The sequence below is a fragment of the Rhinoderma darwinii genome, chromosome 7 (genome assembly GCF_050947455.1).
Source record: "Rhinoderma darwinii isolate aRhiDar2 chromosome 7, aRhiDar2.hap1, whole genome shotgun sequence".
In the NCBI taxonomy this organism is placed as follows: domain Eukaryota; kingdom Metazoa; phylum Chordata; class Amphibia; order Anura; family Rhinodermatidae; genus Rhinoderma; species Rhinoderma darwinii.
Window position 1 is genome coordinate 51,598,531 of NC_134693.1, and position 20,694 is coordinate 51,619,224.

Consider the following 20,694-nt stretch of genomic DNA (forward strand, 5'->3'; position numbering starts at 1 on the left):
AAACCTTCCAGTAATCAAATAAAGAGTTTATGAGATCATTTCACCAAGACCTTTGCTGGGAATATTATGTTAACCAAACTGGTGCTGGAGTAATTCAGAATAGACAGAATCTCTTGGTGGCTTATTGTAAGATATCAAGTTGCAAATTGTGATTTACATAGCAGAGAAAATGCAACACAGATTTTTATTTCTTCAGCATAACACTGGAATAAGAAAATGCAGAATTAGATGATGGACCAGTAGTACTGTTGCATCTTCTTTTACATCTAGGCCCTGAGAACTCTTAAATTGACAGGCCTCCACAAGACCTCTGAAGGTGTCCTGTCGTATCTGACACCAAGACATTAGAAGCAGATTTTTTGCAGCCTTCATGGTTCAGATTTATATTTCCAGCACATACCACACATGGTTGATCGGATTAAGATCTGGGGAATTTAGAGGCCAAGTCAACACCTTGAAATCTTTGCCAGCTTCCCCAAACCATTTTTGCATTGTGGCAGGATGCATTATCCTGCTGAAAGAGGTCACTACCATTAGGGAATACCATTGCAATGAAGGGGTGTACTTGATCTGCAACAATGTTTAGGTGGGTGGTACGTGTCAAAGTAACATTCACATGAATACCATGACCCAAGGTTTACCAGCAGATCATTGTCCAGAGTATCACGCTGCCTCTGACAACTTTCCTTCTTCCCATAGTGCATACTGGTGCAATCTCTTCCTCAGGGAAGTTAAGTGACCCACATGAACCGGCCGTCCACATGATGTAATAGAAAACGTGAATCATCAGACCAGGCCACCTTTTTCCATTGCTCCATGATCCAGTTTTGATGCTCACATGCCCATTGGAGTCACATTACCTGATTCAGCACAGTCCCTACAGTAGCTCTTCTGTGCTATTAATGTGCATCAATGACTCCTGGGCGCGCATAACCCTGTCACCGGTTCACTAGTTGTCCTTACCTGGATCACTTTTGGTATGTAGCAACCACTACATATCGGGAATACCCCACAAGACCTGACGTTTTGGAGATGCCATGACACAGTTGTCTTGCCATCAAACCTAACCCTTGTCAAAATAGTTCCGATTATTACGCTTGTCCATTTTTCCTTCTTCAAACACATCCATATTAAGAACTGACTGTTCACTTGCTGCCTAGTATATCCCACCCCTTGACAGGTTTCATTGTAATATTAGAATCAATGTTATTCACTTCACCCATCAATGATTTTAGTGTTATGGCTGAACAATGAATTTATCACTAATGGGGGCATTTAAATAAAATAAAAAATACTCACCTATCCTCTGTTCTCCAGGTGCTCCTCTTGTAGAGAAAGTAGCAGACAAGCTGAGACTGGTAAGGGATGTCACCAACTGTTCCTTTTCACTAGATTTACTTACGTACACTATGCTGAGTACTGCTTCCCCCATATTGCCACTGCGGGACGTGGTAGTCTGAAGTCACAGCCACACTGGTCATCAGGACTACACCCAGTTTCAGTAGTCCCGCTACTGTTTCTATTGAGGACGGGATGTCAGGAATAAATATAGCTATTCAGCCCAATCATATGCAATGTCACTATCACAAAAGGCATCACTTTAACCGTTGAGATAATCCAGAATAAATTTGAGCTCAGTACTATTTTTGAAACTAATGATTTCCAGACCATCAGATGTCTTACTAAATGATTGATATTATATTATTTGATATGTTCCGCAGTTTAAGATTTTGGGCTCAGAAGAAGATTTTAGTTAATTGTCAAAAACATTGAAGTAAGAGAGTGTAAACTGTTCAGCATTTGTTTAATTGTCGAATATTTCTGTTCTACTAAATAATGAATTACAGGTTTAATACAAGAGATAAAAAACATTCAGTCTGTTCATTTTTTAAAAACCTGCTTGATGTATATTCTCCTGTGCCACGCAGACTTATCACTGTGAAAATGAGAAGGATTCTGATTAATAAGTTAGTAAGAAAGAACCAGGATTAAGAGTTTAAGATGTAGACTATAGCAAGAAAAATTATACACATTTTATTATGAGAAGTACGCCTAAGAAGGCCACTTTATGCCACTTTATTACGTAAATCCACAAATAGCTGCTCGTTTCTCAGTTTTCACTAAACTTGAATTTATTAGAAAACAGAATTAGGTATTAAAGGAGCAGCATAAAATGTTTAATAGAGAAAATATTAATACTCTGATTAGCAAGTTTCTACGTAGACATAAAATGTATGTGTATATATATATATATATATATATATATATAAAATCTTTATACTGAAGTTGTCGTCAGTATCACATGGCCTGTAGTCATACAGTCAGTGAGGTTGGAGATGAGATCCTGGATCAGGACCCAGCTCTTTTAGCTAAAGCCAAGAGCCACAAACCCATATGTCTATTGACAAAGTTGTACTACACGGCAACCATAGAAAATAATAGATGCAAAGGAAATCCATTGATTTCAATGGGCATCCTGTAATGCCTACAAGCACTTGCATAGTGCCAAGTAATCAGCTGCTCTCAGGAGAATCTGCAATCTGAAATGGTATTGTTCAGACTTGACAGCTAAATATCACTTACTGATACAATGGCAAGTTAAAAATGAATTCCCAGCAGCATGCAAACAAGCCACAATGCCATGGAGGTAGCACAGATGCAAAATACAGATGAACATCCACTTTTATGCCAATCATCCATGAGGGGTGGCTGCTTATTATTACACTTGCACACAGATAAACTTCTATAGAGTTCCAGTTACACGGTTATGTATAGTGCACCATGCCGGCTTACAGCCTATTAGTTATGCCCATACTATTAGATCAGGCTGGCAAACCTGACAACTGCTTTTCATCTCAATGGCTCATAACAAACGCCCTTCCAATATTTAGACTCAAAAGGCTTCCAATATTTAGAGAAACATTGATTTGCTGCTGGGTTATAATGTCAACTTAATCTTTTGGCTTTTTTTGACTTGGTACCTAAAGTGACAGATTAGGGTAAATCAGCGGATTTAGGTGAGCAAAAACTAAACTCCTGATTCTGAGAGAGATTGGTTATCGTAGGCATTAGTTATTGATCTAATTTCGTGTAGATGAGTTGCCAGCTTTGAACAATCCCTTTTTTGTTAGAAGCATCCCCTGATGATAAATTAATAACCGGCTGTACATGTAGTCTGTGGGGAAGGCTGGCACCAAATGTTTAATTTCTCTGCAGTGCCACCGCAGGAGAAATGAAGCATTATACAGATCCCATTGAAACCAGTGGGCTCTCTGTATAATGCAGAGACGTGTTAGGTTTTCAAGACCTCCCCTTGTAGTCATTCAATAGGAACCTTCATTGTTTACTTCTAGAAAATAAAAGTCAGTCCTGATCGTGTGATGATCACACAGGTGCATGGCTCGTTACAAAACAGAACTCTGATAACTGCAACTCTGCACCTCTGTGATCATCACTTGACCAGAACAGTTGTTTTTTTCCCCTGGAAGTAACAATGTATGGTCCTATTGAAGGACTGCAAGCAGTGCAGAAAACTATATAACTTTTCATTATACAATGAATTAGCTTGATTTGCTGAAATAATCCATAACTTCACTTTAATAGTGTACAATAGCTTTATTTGTATTAATGTAATTAATATTATACGTAAATATTTGAGAATAATTGCACTAATGAAAAACTGTGAGATGTGAAAGCTGGGACCCCACTGATACCCGAAGCAAGATGGACTGACGCTCTTTGATATTTCTAGAACTTGGTATGCACATGGAACAATCATTTCTTCAAAGCCACTAGAACTTAGGTAATTGAAAATATTTCCAGTCAATATTTAAAGCAATAAAAAATTATTAGAGGTCAAACACAGAAAAGCCTCATTGAATCTCATTGAATTCGGATTCATTTTACGCAAGATTTTGTATATAAATAACATGTTCTTAGATTCTAAAATAGTGTCAGTGCAACCATTATTGACAATGCTGCTTTTCATTCAGTTGTAATATTGCCAGCAAAATAAAAAAGTAGATGATTAGTCAAAGTGACAGGCTAGTACCAGGGGACAGCCTCCTGTGCATATCATTAGGAAATCAATAGGGTTGATGTGTGAGGGTATGTGCTATTTTCTGGAGCTCACGGGTAGAATGCAGAGGAATATGTACTTAGCATTCACTATACAGCAAAAAGCATTGCCTCAGATGGACATTGGGAGTGAAGGTGAGAAATGTCACCTTCCTGAACAGATTGATCCTCCCTAAGGGTCTCTAATATGTTTATGAAGTACTAGTATTTCCATATTATAATCCATATTGTCAATCTAATATGTATGTCATTTACATATGCTGATTTTGTACAAGCCAAAGACAACGATGCGAACAATAGATATTAAAGACTACAGAGCTATTCACAAAACAACCAGGAAATACCCTGTCCATGGTGCTGAAAGAACTGCAGTCAATGCGGCAGATTTACCAAGACTGGCGTTTTAGGCGCCAGTCTTTGATTTCTGCTCCGCTGGAGTAATATTCAACAGATTTATTAAGAGCTGAACGCGCCTCTTAATAAATCGGTTGCATCTTTGCACTGGCTGTACGCCGCAATTGTGGTAACAATTATGGTAGCATGGCCGGGGCCCTTCCCTATTTCTCCCTGACCAGACTTAAAATAAAAAAGTGTACCTCAACGCTCTGCTTCTATTCCTGGGGTCCTCTCAGGCTCCCACATCAGGCGCCACACATACAATGTCCTGACGCTAAGTTAATAAATTCCCCCCATATGTTTATGTTGCTACTTTAGAGTAACTTTACATTAGAGGTTAATAGGGTACATCAACATGACTTTTCTTTTCAACATGGCATTAACGCCTTGTGTTAAAATACAAACATATGCTTCAAATATAAGCAAAACAATATATTTACACTATTCAATTCTAATAATTGGTCTAAATGGAAGTCAACATATTTTACCAGAGTCTAATATTATGTGTTCCGAGCATAACCCGTTAGTGACCTCCAATACGCCTTTTCACGGCGGCCAATAATGGGCTTTATTCTGATGCATAAGCCTTTTCACGGCGCTGCATCAGAATAAATAAACAGAGCAGGGAGCTGTCAAATCTCCCTGCTGTCAGCTGCCAGAGGTAGCTGAGGGCTGGGGGCATCCCTGCTCGAACGTGTGAGATCGATATTAGTATTGATCTCACCCGTTTAACCCCTTTGATGCAGTGCTCAATAGCGACCACCGCATCTGAGTGGTTTTGGAGAAAGGGAGGGAGCTCCCTCTCATCCCACCGGCACCGGGCGATAAAATTGCCGAGTGTCTGTGTCTCCGATGGCCTGATAAAGGCCCCCAGGTCTGCCTGTAGTAAATGCCTGCTATTGTATGAACCCGCTCAGTATGTCACATGTTGACAACTTTTTATTTATCACATATGTCTGACGTTCTAGATTTAACATATAAAAGATTGTTAAGAACAGATAAAATCATTGGATCGGTTCAGAAACCTTCAGCTCCAACTGTTACAAACAGATTTGTGTTAGAAACAGCACTTAGAATGTTGCATTGTACACTATTTTGTGTGTTACAATAAAGCTTCTCTCTCAATGCAGGAGTTAGGAGACCTCTGTTATACCTTCTATCTTGCACTATTCTCATTTCCAACTATCTGTGACATCTAAATCACTTTTACGATCAAATCGTTCTGGCTGCTGATTAGATTTCTATTTTAAACTCTCTCTTTTTAATGTTTCTCCTTTGCAAAGGTTTTATTCAGCTGCTATATAGATATATTTATTTATTTCTCTCTCTGTATTATCCATTCTCAGCAATCTCCCATTATCATTGCAACCTGAGCGTGGATGAAGCACAAAGCAGCCGCTATAGCTGGATACAGACAGAGCATGGAAGTTTACATTTTCCCTTGTTGAATTAGGAACCCCTCTGTTACATAAGCCATTAGCAAAGTATTCACCTCCCTTATAAAAAGCCTTTTATTCACTGTGCAAATATTTCTTTCCATTGACAGTGCCTGAATTTGACGGCTCCCGCAGAGCTCAGTTTAGCTGTAACAGGATGCAACTGCATAAAAAAAAATCTGATATTTTACTGATTTAACATCGGCTTTGTTTAAAATGCTCATTGTTAACCATTTCACTGATATGTCGAGTTCTGTCATTTTTACATTCACCTTATGTTCTTAACTGGACTGCCACCCGTGTGTTTGGTGGTCTTAAGTTTACTGTCTGACCCAATAGTATGATTCAGAAATCTTACCACATGCAGCAATCTTCCACTCAAGGGAAACATATGACACTAATATCGTGGCTATAAACAAATCAAAATGAAAAGAACACAGTTTACCAGGGTATAACATGATTTTAAAACCCTACTGTGCACTAATGAGACTGAAAATTATATATGATAAAGATAAACAGCTTTATTATACACATAAATACATACACAAAAAGTGCTAAAAAAGGTACAAAAAAGGGGGACAGGAGGACACTATATTATTCCAGTATATACATGAATGGCAGACTCCCTATGACATACAAGGGAGAGTATCAGACAATCTAGGAGATGGGTATGGGGTATGGGTGGTAAGCAAAGTGATGAGCACTAGTTGCCATGCCTTAACTTTGTACAAGTAGTACGTAAAGATAAGCAGAAATGGCGTTGAGTGCTAGTAGTGAATAACAGTCAGTCCGAAGACTGATTAAGCCACCCTCCCCCTGTACTTCTAGAGAGTCTTACCAATTTAAAGTTGGTAGGAGAGTCTGACAAACGTGCGAAGAACCCCAATGCGCGTTTCGCGGTATGCTTCCTCAAGGGGTGTATAGTGTCTAATGAATGGCAGCCTTAGGTAGAGCGACCCACAGGTGAGCTGAATGTTTATTAGTTCAAGGAGATCACGGCACACGTCTCCTGCCGAAACCGGAAGTGAGGCATGCCCCACTTCCAGCCCCCAGCGCCATAGCGCATATCCAGGATCCCCAACGCGTACAGGGATCCCGGACATGCGCAGTGCACTATGGGGGCGGGAATGGAGCCGGCCGCACATCGGCAGCGTACAGAACAGATGCGCACCATTCTATTTTTGTACCTTTTTTAACACTTTTTGTGTATGTATTTATGTGTATAATAAAGCTGTTTATCTTTATCATATGGCTTCCATGCTCCTTTTTCTCTTCTATCGTATAAATGTATACATAGGAGTTGCCATTTTTTGTTACCTAGGGAATATGCTTTACTATAATAGCATCTAGACCCTTACCTAACTTGCTACAGGAGTTATTTTGTATATATGAAAATTATATATGTATGTATTATAAGAATTTGTTATGATAAGACAATAGTGACAATAGTGAACACTTTCCTATATTGATATGTGAATCGTCTTTCCTCCACATGTGAAGAAAATCCACTGGTCTTTTGTATAGTTCTTGGAATTAATAAATAATGTGCCAGTTCTGTGTATTTAGACAAATATGGCCTCATTATGGGAAATTTGTCTGTCAACTAAATGTCTAGACTCCTTGCCAAAAGTTTTGAGACTGATACAAATTTTGGTTTTCAAAAAGTTTGCTGCTTCAGTTTTTATAGTGGTAATTTAGAAGATAGAGATATCCTTCATGTAATTTTGTTAGCGCAAAGAAAACTATATTGGATAAATGGATCTACCTTCTAGTGCCAATATATATATATATATATATATATTTTAGGAACATACTGAAGCGTCTGATCTGTCTGGAATATACAGGTAAAATTGATCTGCCAGCAATAAATTATAATCTACATAAAAGATGGAAAACACCTATAGATCTGTCATTCTCGTTAGAGGAATGAGAGAGTATATTCCAAAAATATAATTATAAAATTATAAAGAATACCCCAATATCCAGACAGTGTGACACATGAGGGTGAGGGGATATGAGGGGAGGGAGCTTAGAGGTACAATGAGGTATATGGTCAACATAGTATTTAGAATAAATGTTGTTATGTAGTAACAACGTTCTTAATATGTCTATTTTTTAATCTTTAGCTATGTATATCTCATTGTATTTTTTTCAAAAAAGCTAATAATATATATATATATAAAAAAAAGTTTGCTGCTTCAGTTTTTATAGTGGCAAGTTGCATTGACTCTAGATTGTTATGAAGAGTGATCAGAAGAATTGCAATTAATTTCAAAGTCATTCCTTGCCATGAAAATTAACTTAATCACCAAAAACATTTCCACTGCATTTCAGCCCTGCCACAAAATGACCTGCTAACGTCAATTCAGTGATATTCTCGTTAGCTCAGAAGAAAGTGTTAACGAGGACAAGGTGTCTGATATCAATCTGTCATTCTTATTAAATTATAAGAGCAGACTGGTTGCTTTAAAAGGGAGATGGTGCTTGAGCTCATTGTCTTCTTCTGTTAACCATGGTTACCTCCAAGGAAACATGTGCAGTCATCATTGCTTTGCATCAAAAGGGCTCTACAGGCAAGCCCATTGCTACTTGTAAGATTGCCCCTAAATCAACCATTTATCAGATCATCAACAACTTGAAGGACAGAGGCTCAATTGCTGTGAAGAAGACTTCAGCGTGCCCAAGAAAGTCCAGCAAGTGCCAGGACCATCTTCTAAAGAGGATACAGCAACAGGATCGGTTCAACACCAATGCAGAGCTTGCTCAGGAATGGCATCAGGCAGTTGCCAGTGCATCTGCACGCACAGTGAGGCGTATTCTTTTGGAGGCTGGCCCGGTGTCAAGAAGGGCCGCAAAGAAGCCACTTCTCTACAAGAAAAACATCAAGGACAGACTGATATTCTGCAGGAAGTACAGGGATTGGACTGCAGTGGACTGGGGTAAAGTTATTTTCTCTGATGAAGCCCCCTTTAGACTGTTTGGGACATCAAGTCACCACACACACAGAGGGTTAGGGAGCTCCTTGCATCCCTAGTCCGTGTTGGCACGTCACGGATAAGGGGAGAAGCTCCACTTCCAGGACCACATTACAGGACAGGGAAATATGGACATCCTTGGAGTTTCCAAAGTGAAAATATATTAGTAAGTGTCTCCATTTTACATATCCTTACCAATAAGGAAAATTTTCTGTCCTCGGACAATGTCATTTAACTTATTTGTTGTTATAACTGCCTATTGCCTGTGAAAACACAGGCTTCAACTAATATTTGCATACAGTGCCAGACTAAGTTTCTTAGTAGCATCCAGGGAACTTAATTGGAGGACATACCCTGCATCCAGACAAAATTAGTGTACGTTTATGTTGCATATATTATCAATAAGATTAAATAGGTTATTTGTCATTTCCATGTACTATTTACATTGATGAAATCCTTACAAAATGGGAATCATAAGTTGTGGCTGTAGTTGAGCTCTAAATTTATCTATAAATAGTACAGATTGTATATAATGACATTTTGTCTTCCTGTGCTAAATCACTTATTTATAATAGTTATCTAGACACTTTGATTTAATTTTAACATAAAGGACTATTGGTTCCAGTAAAGGAAATTAGTTTGTTGTAAGATGACAAACAAATTAATTAGTTTGCATGAAATTCCATATGTGCTGAAATTGCCTCTAAAATCTATAAGAAGAGATTAGCATCTAATATCAGACAAATGACAGTATCAATAGCGCACAGAGGTCACTTGTCTAGAAGGGCTGGTTTTAAACATATTCATACTGTATAACGAACTTTGTCTTTGTTTGCCTCAATGCACCCACTCTACACATGATCACAATGCACCATTACTAACATTTACGGAGTAATTCTCAGAGACAAGTAAATGGCGTTCGGTTCCGATGGGCCGTTTTTTTTTTTACGTGGGCCATTTTGAAAAACGGCCGCGTAAAAAAACAGCAGCGAAAAAAAAGTGCAGGTCACTTCTTAAGACGTTTTTGGAGCCGTTTTTCATTGACTCTATGGAAAACAGCTCCAAAAACGGGCGTAAAAAATGCTGCGAAAAACGTAGCGAAAATCGCGACTGGCTAAAAAAAGTCTGAAAATCGGAGTAACGACCGCTCGTCCTCATCCATAGCTCCATGTGACAGGAGCAGACGAACGCCAAAAAATGAAGCAGAACGCCTCCAAACATCTGCCCATTGATTTCAATGGGAAAAACTGGGTTTTGTTCCGACGGACCGTTTCTTTACGCGCCCATTTTGAAAAACGTCCGCGTAAAAAAACGGCCACGAAAAAGAAGTGCAGGTCACTTCTTGGGACGTTTTTGGAGCTCCAAAAACGGCCGTAATAAACGCTGTGAAAAACGCTGCGAAAATTGCGAGTGGCTTAAACGTCTGAAAATCAGGAGCTGTTTTCCTTTGAAATCAGCTCCGTATTTTCAGACGTTTTTGACTCAGCGTGTGAACATACCCTTATAATCCTGAGAGTCGCAGCCGGACAGCACATGCACACAGCCTTGCGGCCAACCAATGTCAAGGGTGCTCTATTTAATAGTGCACCTCCACATGTGGCAAGCCGCCATACAATAAGCGCCATTACGCAGGACCCAGGATATTACAGTGCCTGATGAAGGTCAGAGACATGACCGAAACGTCACACTTATACTGGCATAATTACTGATATTAAAACTCTATCTTTGGATAACGACTTCTGGTGTGCATTGTACATTTTCTTATCTTCTATTTAATAGTGCTTCTCGCTGGCCTTCTTGCCAGTTAAAGCGGTTATTGCCATTGTGGCTTGAATATAATTTGTAGTGTTCTGCAGCCTTTGATCTGTATTGATCTGAACTCCTATGATCCTGGTTTGTCTGACTATGCTCCCAAAGTCTCCACAGTATCGCATATCAGTTCTGCCTTACCTCTTTTACTTTACCCTGGCTTGTTTGACATAGTTTATGATCACTCAAAGGTACTACATCATGGAACTGACTGACCTTTATTACAAAATTCGACTAGTCTAATGATGTCTGTTTAACACCAACACCTCTAGTGTGGTGTGATTTTTCGGACGGAATGTACTGCGGGTTCGAGGTCGGACACGCTGCATAATTTTTACGCAGCATATCCGACCCATGGGAACCTGGCCTTAGGCGCGAATCACACATGCAGTTTTTGATACAATTTTTGGAATCAAATCCAGGAGTTGATCCAAAAGGAAAGGGAAATATAAAGTAAAGACTTAAGACAGTGAGTAATCTTCATTTGTATGACCCTGGATAACCTTTTTAATTATTTATTATTCAGGGTTTTTTTTTTTTTAATCTAAATTACAAAACTTAATGTTTATACAGTTCTTCTATATGCACGAACAATTATTCAAAGTGCCCCAAACATAAGAAAGTATGTCTGTTTTTACTAAATTAATCATATGCTGAAATCATTAGAAAATAATCTTAGTCATATGCAGATTTGCTGAACAAATTTTAATGAATTTCTGCACCAGTCTTATTAAAAATCAAAGCCCAAACCACAGAGTCATTTTGGAAAGTGCCAAAACTGCTAAGAACAAAGCGAAAGGACAAAAATCTCATTATTGTATGTGTATTTACCCGCTCGAGAACAAATGAACAGCGCCACAAATATCTTTAAAAGTTTCCTAATAAATACAAGAATACCATTTTGCCCCTTTCACACAATAATTATTCAACATTTAAACTTTTTCCCAATGCATTATAAATTATTTCATTTGCTTCTGAATATTTTTAAAATAAATTTGCACTTCTGACAAATCTCTTCTTGCTTAGGGCTTTTTTAATTTCTCGCTGTTCTTTTTGTGTTTAACACATCTTATGGGTACTAAGAGTCTCTCAATGTATTTCTATTGCTAAATTCAAAAATCTGCTCAGCCAAGTGATTAATTACTATAGAGCCACACCTTGATTTTTACAATGGAATTACTAAATCCTCAGATTGTATCTCTAGTGAACTATCTTAGTTCATATTCTTTGTATAAAGACTCATTTACTAGTCACAATTTTCCTAAACCTCTTATGCCTGACTCCATAATCATCATGAGGTTAGAGAGGATGAGGCCAGGATCGCACATACAGTTTTCATGCAGTTTTTGGTGCAGTATTTAAATCAGTTTTTTGAGCCAAACCTAAGGGTATGTGCACACGAGGGCATTACGTCCGTAATTGAGGGACGTATTTCGGCCGCAAGTACCGGACCGAACACCCTGCAGGGAGCCGGGCTCCTAGCATCGTAGTTATGTACGACGCTAGGAGTCCCTGCCTCTCCGTGGAACTACTGTCCCATACTGAAAACATGATTACAGTACAGGACAGTTGTCCTGCAGAGAAGCAGGGACTCCTAGCATCGTACATAACTATGATGCTAGGAGCCCGGCTCCCTGCACTGAGTTCGATCCGGGACTTCTGGCTGAAATACGTCTGTCCATTACGGACGTTAATGTGCTCGTGTGAACCCAGCCTTAGAGTGGACATAAAAGATAGGCTATGCATCAGTGTTTTCTTTAAATGAAGTCCAGGGGAATGAGCTCTGAAAGAATGATTTTGAGTACTGTTCCTTTAAATATAAATGACTTGTAAAGATGCTTGGAAAAAGTTAGGGTATGTGCACACACACTAATTACGTCCGTAATTGACGGACGTATTTCGGCCGCAAGTCCCGGACCGAACTCAGTGCAGGGAGCCGGGCTCCTAGTATCATACTTATGTACGATGCTAGGAGTCCCTGCCTCTCCGTGGAACTACTGTCCCGTACTGAAAACATGATTACAGTACGGGACAGTTGTCCTGCAGAGAGGCAGGGACTCCTAGCATCGTACATAAGTATGATGCTAGGAGCCCGGCTCCCTGCACTGTGTTCGGTCCGGGACTTGCGGCCGAAATACGTCCGTCAATTACGGACGTAATTAGTGTGTGTGCACATACCCTTACAATTTCTTCTTTTGATATAAATTGTTAGCCTCAGGCCGTGCGGTAGAATTACTTCAGATAAATTAATAGTGCTTCTGTGTTTGTGGGGTAGTGTTTAGGGAGGTGCCTTAGGGCGGAATCATGTGTCAGATTTTGTTGCAGAGATCTCTTTGTCTGAAAATCAGTTTGATTCATCTGAATGGGGTTGTTTCTGCAGTAAGCACATAGACTACTGCAATTTATTTTTAGATGAATGGAACGGATTTTTAGTTACAGAAATTTCTGCAACAAAATCCGTCATGTGTGACTGCACCATTATAGGGCTCAGCTTGCATCTAGGTGCAAAATATATGATGATCTTTTCTAGTGTTGCGCTGGCCCCGCCAGACATATGGTAATGAGGGCTTACTGCTATATGGTAGTGTTGAACGAAGTCTGATGAGCGCCTTACTTCTCTATTCACTTCGCTAATCTCTGAGCTTTGTCCTTGTGTCACAGCTCACCATTCTTTAGAGGTGCCGGAGATAGTATTTATGGAGCTCCAACCTGTCTGTGTTATGTGTAGGGAGAGTGGTTAATGTCTGTGGGTGCAGACCCTGAAAGCAAATGTAGGCCCCATGCACACGAACGTAAAAACGCCCGTAATCACGGGCCGTAATTACGGGCCGTAATTACGGGCCCATAAACTTCTATTGGCCATGGGTACCTCCCCGTATGCTTACGGGAAGGTGCCCATGCCGTTGAAAAATATAGAACATGTCCCATTTCAGGCCATAATTACGGCACGTGCAGGCCCATAGAAGCCTATGGGGCTCCTGTAATTACGGGTGACTACGTGTGTGCACCCGTAATTACAGGAGCGTTGTTAGGCAACGTCAGGGGATAGTCACTGTCCAGGGTGCTGAAAGAGTTAAACGATCGGCAGTAACTCTTTCAGCACCCTGGACAGTGACTTCCGATCACAATATAGATCAACGTGTAAAAAAAATAGAAGTTCATACTTACCCAGAACTCCCTGCTTCTTCATAAAGTCCGGCCTCCCGGGATGACGTTTCAGCCCATGTGACCGTTGCAGCCAATCACAGGCTGCAGCGGTCACATGGAATGCCACGTCATCCAGGGAGGTCGGGCTGGATGTCGAAAGAGGGACGCGTCACCAAGACAACCGCCGGGTAACTATGAAATTATTTAACTTTTACTACGGAAAGGGCTGCCCCTTCTCTTTATCCTGCACTGATAGAGAGAAGGGGCTGCCGATTAGTTCAGTGCAATTTTGCAGCGAAAACGTGTCCGGAAATACGGGTGGAATACTGGTGACACCGGACCCGTATTTACGGGCACGGGTCCGTAAATACTTGTGGAATACTGGTCGAATATTATTTAACAAATGCTGCTTTCAGCAAAAAGAAGAAGGTAAAGAAGGTCCTTTGAGATACACAAGATAGACTTATTATTTTTTACTAATTCAAACCAGAAAGTGAAAAAAAATTGAAAATATATTTTCTATACATGAATATGGGGCAGCCATCAGTGGCGTAACTACCACTATAGCAGCCGTATACGGCCCCCACCATGACCGGAGGCTCCGCTAGCTGCCGCTATGGCTACTACAGCACGACGCCAAGGAAGACTACGGCAGAGCAGGGAGGTATCTCCCCGCTCTGCCATTAAAGGGGTTGTTCCTACAAAAGTCATGTATACCCTATCCACAGGATAGGGGATACATGTCTGATCGCTGGCAGCGATAGGAAGAACGGGGGACCGAAAGTCCCCAGAATTTCTCCATCACAAACCTCGGACTTCAGGGGTCTGTGTCGGCAGCTCCGTAGAAATTAATGGAGCTCCGGTCGCGCTTGTGCGCATGCGTGACCAGCGCTCCTTTCATTTTTATTGAGCTGCACAGACTCCGGAAGTCAGAGCTTAGTCATGGAGAACTTGGGGGGACTTTCGGTCCCCCGTTCTCTCTATCGCTGCCAGCGATCACACATGTATCCCCTATCCTGTGGATAGGGAATGCATGTCTTTTGTAGGACACTCTATAGGTCGGATTTTTTTGGGGGGTTGGGGTTGTATGGCGTTACCTAGAGGGGGGGCTGTATAGCGTTACCTACAGGGGGGGCTGTATAGTGTTACCTACAGGGGGGCTGTATAGCGTTACCTACATGGGGGGGCTGTATAGCGTTACCTACATGGGGGGGCTGTATAGCGTTACCTACAGGGGGGGCTGTATGGCGTTACCTACAGGGGGGGCTGTATAGCGTTACCTACAGGGGGGACTGTATAGCATTACCTACAGGGGGGGCTGTATGGCGTTACCTACAGGGGGGCTGTATGGCATTACCTACAGGGGGGCTGTATGGCGCTATCTACAGGGGGGTCTGTATGGCGTTATCTACAGAGGGGGCTGTATGGCGTTATCTACAGCGGGGCTGTATGGCGTTATCTACAGAGGGGGCTGTATGGCGTTATCTACAGGGGGGTCTGTATGGCGTCATCTACAGGGGGGTCTGTATGGCACTATCTACAGGGGGGCTCTATGGCGCTATCTACAGGGGGGTCTGTATGGCGCTATCTACAGGGGGATCTGTATGGCGCTATCTACAGGGGGGTCTGTATGGTGCTATCTACAGGGGGGGCTGTATGGCGTTATCTACAGGGGGGGCTGTATGGCGTTATCTACATGAGGGGCTGTATGGCGTTATCTACAGGGGGGGCTGTAAAAAACGCACTATCTACAAGGGGGGGTTGTGTGACACCCAGGGGAGGGGGGCCCTAGTTACGCTCCTGGCAGCCATCTTGCCTAAGCAGCTGCTCTGCTCTGTTTACAGCATACAGAGATATGCTTTACAGCAGCCACATGGAACATAATAAACAATAGTCTGGAGAGGATTCAATTACATGTATGGGAGAGTTTCCTATGCATGCTCTGTGATTGTGACCCATTCAGAGGTGATAGTGCAGGAAGGGATAGGAGGTGATCTTTGTCCATCACCTATTGGTGTTAAGGCCCCATTACACAGACCAGTGATCGGGCAAACGAGTGTTCATATGAATGCTCGTTCACGATCATTGCCCTGTATAAAGAATCACTAGAATGGGGGCCCCAACTCCTGTTTCTTAAAACCGACCCCAGAGACATTGAATTGAGCGGCGGCGCTCATGAGCGATCGCTGCTGCTCAAATTAATGTCTCTGGGACCAAAGTAAACAGCTGAATACAGCTTTAGTTTCCGCCGGGTCCCATTGGAATCTGTTTAATCATTATAATCAGTAATTGTAATAGGAATTTGTGTCCCCCTGTGGGTAGCCTTTGTGCTAGGTGTTGGTAAGGGGGGAATAACCCACTCTTCCTTAGCCGGGGTATTTAGATATAAGGCTTGGTCAGTTGATTACATTTTTGCCCCAGGTGAAGGAAAGCCTTGCTAGGCCTCTGATTAGTGACTCTAGTAGAGAACGTTTGTCACCAAAGCCTGATTCAGACTGTTGCTGTGCAACAATCCCAGCATAATAGGACTGATGTTCAGTGATAGAAGCAGGAAGAAAAAGAACAGGTTTGATAAAACTGGCACAAGGAATTTCTTACTGGAAAATTTTGCTTTATAGTTATCCTTCAATATATACAAAATTCAGTTGAAACATAATTTTTTTTTCCAGGAATTTCCCATAACTTTGTGTTCTAAAGAGACTTGAAGGTGTAAAAGCAGAGAAGAGCTGAACTTATTAATGGAGAACTTGAAGCAAGCATCCTTAGTGAAGTTGCTATGGGTAACCTTGTAAGATTTTTAGATGGAAGTTACTCTTAATAACATAAGAAACATTTTTTCTACTTACTGAAGTTAGATTTTAGCTGCATTAATGAAGGCTTTTTGTGTGTTTCTTTGAGAAATCAAGTATAAAATTCACAAATTGATGCATATTATGTGAAGAATTTTTGTTCTTTAGACTCATTGGATATACGTATAACCTTTGAATCAAGTAAAATCTATTTTTTTTTAAAAGAAGATACAGAGGTGGTAGTCATTCTGTGACACTCTGTAGGCTGAATATTCTCCTCATACTGATATAGTAAGAATCTTAAAGACAGCAATGAAACCCAAGAAATTGTTAATTCTGGGTTAACTACATTTCCAAGGTTGAAATTTTCCAATATTCTGCCGACAGAAAGTCACGCCTTCTTTCATTTGTGTTTGGTTGACTTTATAAGGCCAGTGAGTTTGTGGCCACTTTTAATGGGTTCTCTCTGACTTTTAATTAGAGAAATTCGCACTGTGTAGCAAGCAGCTGGCGGAGTCTTCTGTCTTAACCGAAAGTCAAACTAATTAAGATTCTTGGAGGAAAACATTTTCATTCCAGCAGGCTTAATCAGCCTGGCTCGTTAAAAGAATGCAGAGCTGGGTTCTGTTCGCGGACAAGGGGGTAACCTTGAGGAAGTAAGACTTCAAATTCAGAATCAAGATGGTTTAATTTAGAAATCATACAAACCAGAAAATGGCTTTAAATCAAACAAAAAAAATACTGAGATGGCAAATAAATAAACCAGAACTTTGTGTTAGAATTCAAGGCAGTTTATTATATTTTAAGTGTATAGATAAGCAATAAATTCTGCATTATATATCTTCGGCTCTGTTCACACTGAAGCTATGGTGTTTCCGTCAGGTGTTTTAGTATTCTTGATGGTAAGAACAGCACTCTCTGCAGCACTATTATTTCCATAAAAAATATCAAAACCTTAATCCTAAACGAATCTATTTTAAATCCATAGGATACATCAGGTTTCCTTGGGATCAATCATAGCTGTCACGACTCTGTTATGAACATAAGTTATTACACTAGTGTGAACATAGCCTAATGAGTCAAATATACCATTAAGGGGTGTAACAGTCGCGGTTGCATGAGGTGCGACCCCGACCGGGCCTGCAGAAGAGGGTGGCCCACCAGCCCGGGGCCTTCATGCGAGCGCTGCTTACTAAGCCAGAGCAGAGATTCATTGGTTCCTTGTCCTGCCACTTACTCTGGTAAGCCATGGGCAGCAGGCAGAAGACTCAGCAGCGTGTGGTGGAAACGCATTTATGTGAATTTCATTTTTTTCTATTGTGGAAAAGGGGGCAATACTAGATGGGGGCACAGCAACTATATGAAGGGACCTAACTACTTTATGCGGGCCTAGCTATGAATTTTGAGCACCTCACATCCTTATTGAGGCACCAAACTACTATAAAGAAGCCTAACTACTGTATGGGGGCACCTAACTCATATATGGAGGTACCTAACTACTATATGATTGGACTAACTACTATATGGGGGAATCTAACTACTATATGGAGGCACCTAACTACTTTATAGGCACAAAAGAGGACTAGTACTGTGTGGGTGCACAAAAGGGGACAGTAGTAGTGTGGGGAACTATTACTGCTCATGGCTTAAATGGGGCACTATTACTGTTTGGGGGGCACTATAGTTATATGAGGTATTAAGAGGAGCACTATTACTGTGGTAAGCCTAAAAGGGGCACTATTACTGTTTGGAGGGCATTATTAGTGTGTTGAGCACAAATGAGGGGTATTGTTACTATGAGGGACATTGAGTTGGCATTTTTACCATCAGGGGCACTATGGATGGGGAGTTTGTATAGAGGTTTGGGAATAGGTGGGATGGTGATGGAAAATTGATGACTATGCTGTTAATTGTGTAGAGACGAGTAATGGCCGGGAGAAGTCAACATGGCGGTCTTAACCAGATGAAGTAGAAAAGGGAAATTTAACTGTAATGACGGGGGTGGGGAGACAGACAAGTGAGCCCTAATCTACCCAAAACTCAGTCCCTGCCTACTTGCAACGACCCGCCCTAGGCGACGGGGTACAACTGGGCGACAGTCCCTACGCTCAATAAGTGCACGACAGACAAACAGACAAGGGTACACAGAGCTAGGGGGAGAAAGGGGCAGTTGCCCACGGCAACACCGTGTAAAACAAGAGAAGTGAACAAGCCGAGTCAAACCAGGAGAGTACGAGGTGCCAAACGCAGAGCATAAGAGTAGTAAACAAGCCGAGTCAAACCAGGAGTGTACGAGGTACCAAACGCAGAGCAGGAGAGTAGTCAGCAAGCCGGGGTCAATATGAAGCAAGGACAATGGTACAAGAAGTTGCAGCAGGGCCAGGAAACCAAACGAGAAGAATCACAAGCAAAGGAGGAACAGGATAGGCAGGTATAAATAGACAGAGGGCGGGAGCTAGCTCCGTCTGGCCAGGCTGTGATAGGTTCTCCCACTCCTAAGCCTGCCACCCTGAGTGGTGGAAGATGGAGTCAGTCTCACAGACATAGAAGCAGGTGCAATATATAACCGAAAAGAGAACAGATGCCAATACACAAGAACATTTAGAAAAATAAGCAAAATATTTTATTCAAAATGACATATACATACAAATTGATAAAAAGAATCCATAAACCAACAGGTTAAAAAGACCAAACCGCCATACAATGTATAAGGAAGGTAACGTCTGAAATTGACGTATAATAATGACAACCAAAAGGTATGATCTAATAATCAGGGTACATAAATGCATAAGTATGAATAATACATTAGTGAATAAATGCAAGAAAATGTATGAACATCAAGCACATACCCATTGATCAACCAGATGGAAGCACGGCGATGTGTCTGCCCCAACGCGCGTTTCGGCGCAACTGCCTTCGTCTGGGGGTAGCGTTTTAAATGATGTGTATACCACTATATATGGGGATAGGCCAGCCGATCGTAGAATAAAAGAGAGGGGGAGAAACCCAAATATAAACATGTAATAATACATGTTTCGCTGCATGTTTACCGGTCGCTTACCTCGTGGTGAAGCCGGTGGCCGCACCTACCAGAAACGCCAATCACGAGAGGCCAGGGTCGGATGCACGTCATCGCGTCAGAGGACGCGGTCACGTGGATCCGAAACCCGGCGCATCATGAGGGCGGGACGGAGGCCGGGCACCCTTCTACCAATCAGAAGAAGCGACACAGCGAAAAGGTAAGTAACCCAGGATAGGACAGTATATATAGAATTGGCCGTGAAGCCAATTTATTCAAAACGTCAAAGACAACGTATGTTTCAGTATAGCACACATGTAAGCAGACAAGTTTGAATGAAGTATAACATTATGAAGTGCCAGGTTATTCAAAACGCCAAAAACAACGTATGTTTCAGTATAGCACACATATAAGCAGACAAATTTGAATGAAGTATAACATTATGACAAAAGACAACTTGAAGAAACATGAATGCTAAATAGCTCTATGGTGAAAAAATAATGAAATAATGTGATCCGTGAAATTATACCGAATGAATTTTGATAAATCGTGAGGAAGAAAGACAAATGCACTGAAAAACAGTGCCTAAGTACTAGGAGCAAGAAAAAATAATAAAAAATATATATAATATATACTGTCCTATCCTGGGTTACTTACCTTTTCGCTGTGTCGCTTCTTCTGATTGGTAGAAGGGTGCCCGGCCTCCGTCCCGCCCTCATGATGCGCCGGGTTTCGGATCCACGTGACCGCGTCCTCTGACGCGATGACGTGCATCCGACCCTGGCCTCTCGTGATTGGCGTTTCTGGTAGGTGCGGCCACCGGCTTCACCACGAGGTAAGCGACCGGTAAACATGCAGCGAAACATGTATTATTACATGTTTATATTTGGGTTTCTCCCCCTCTCTTTTATTCTACGATCGGCTGGCCTATCCCCATATATAGTGGTATACACATCATTTAAAACGCTACCCCCAGACGAAGGCAGTTGCGCCGAAACGCGCGTTGGGGCAGACACATCGCCGTGCTTCCATCTGGTTGATCAATG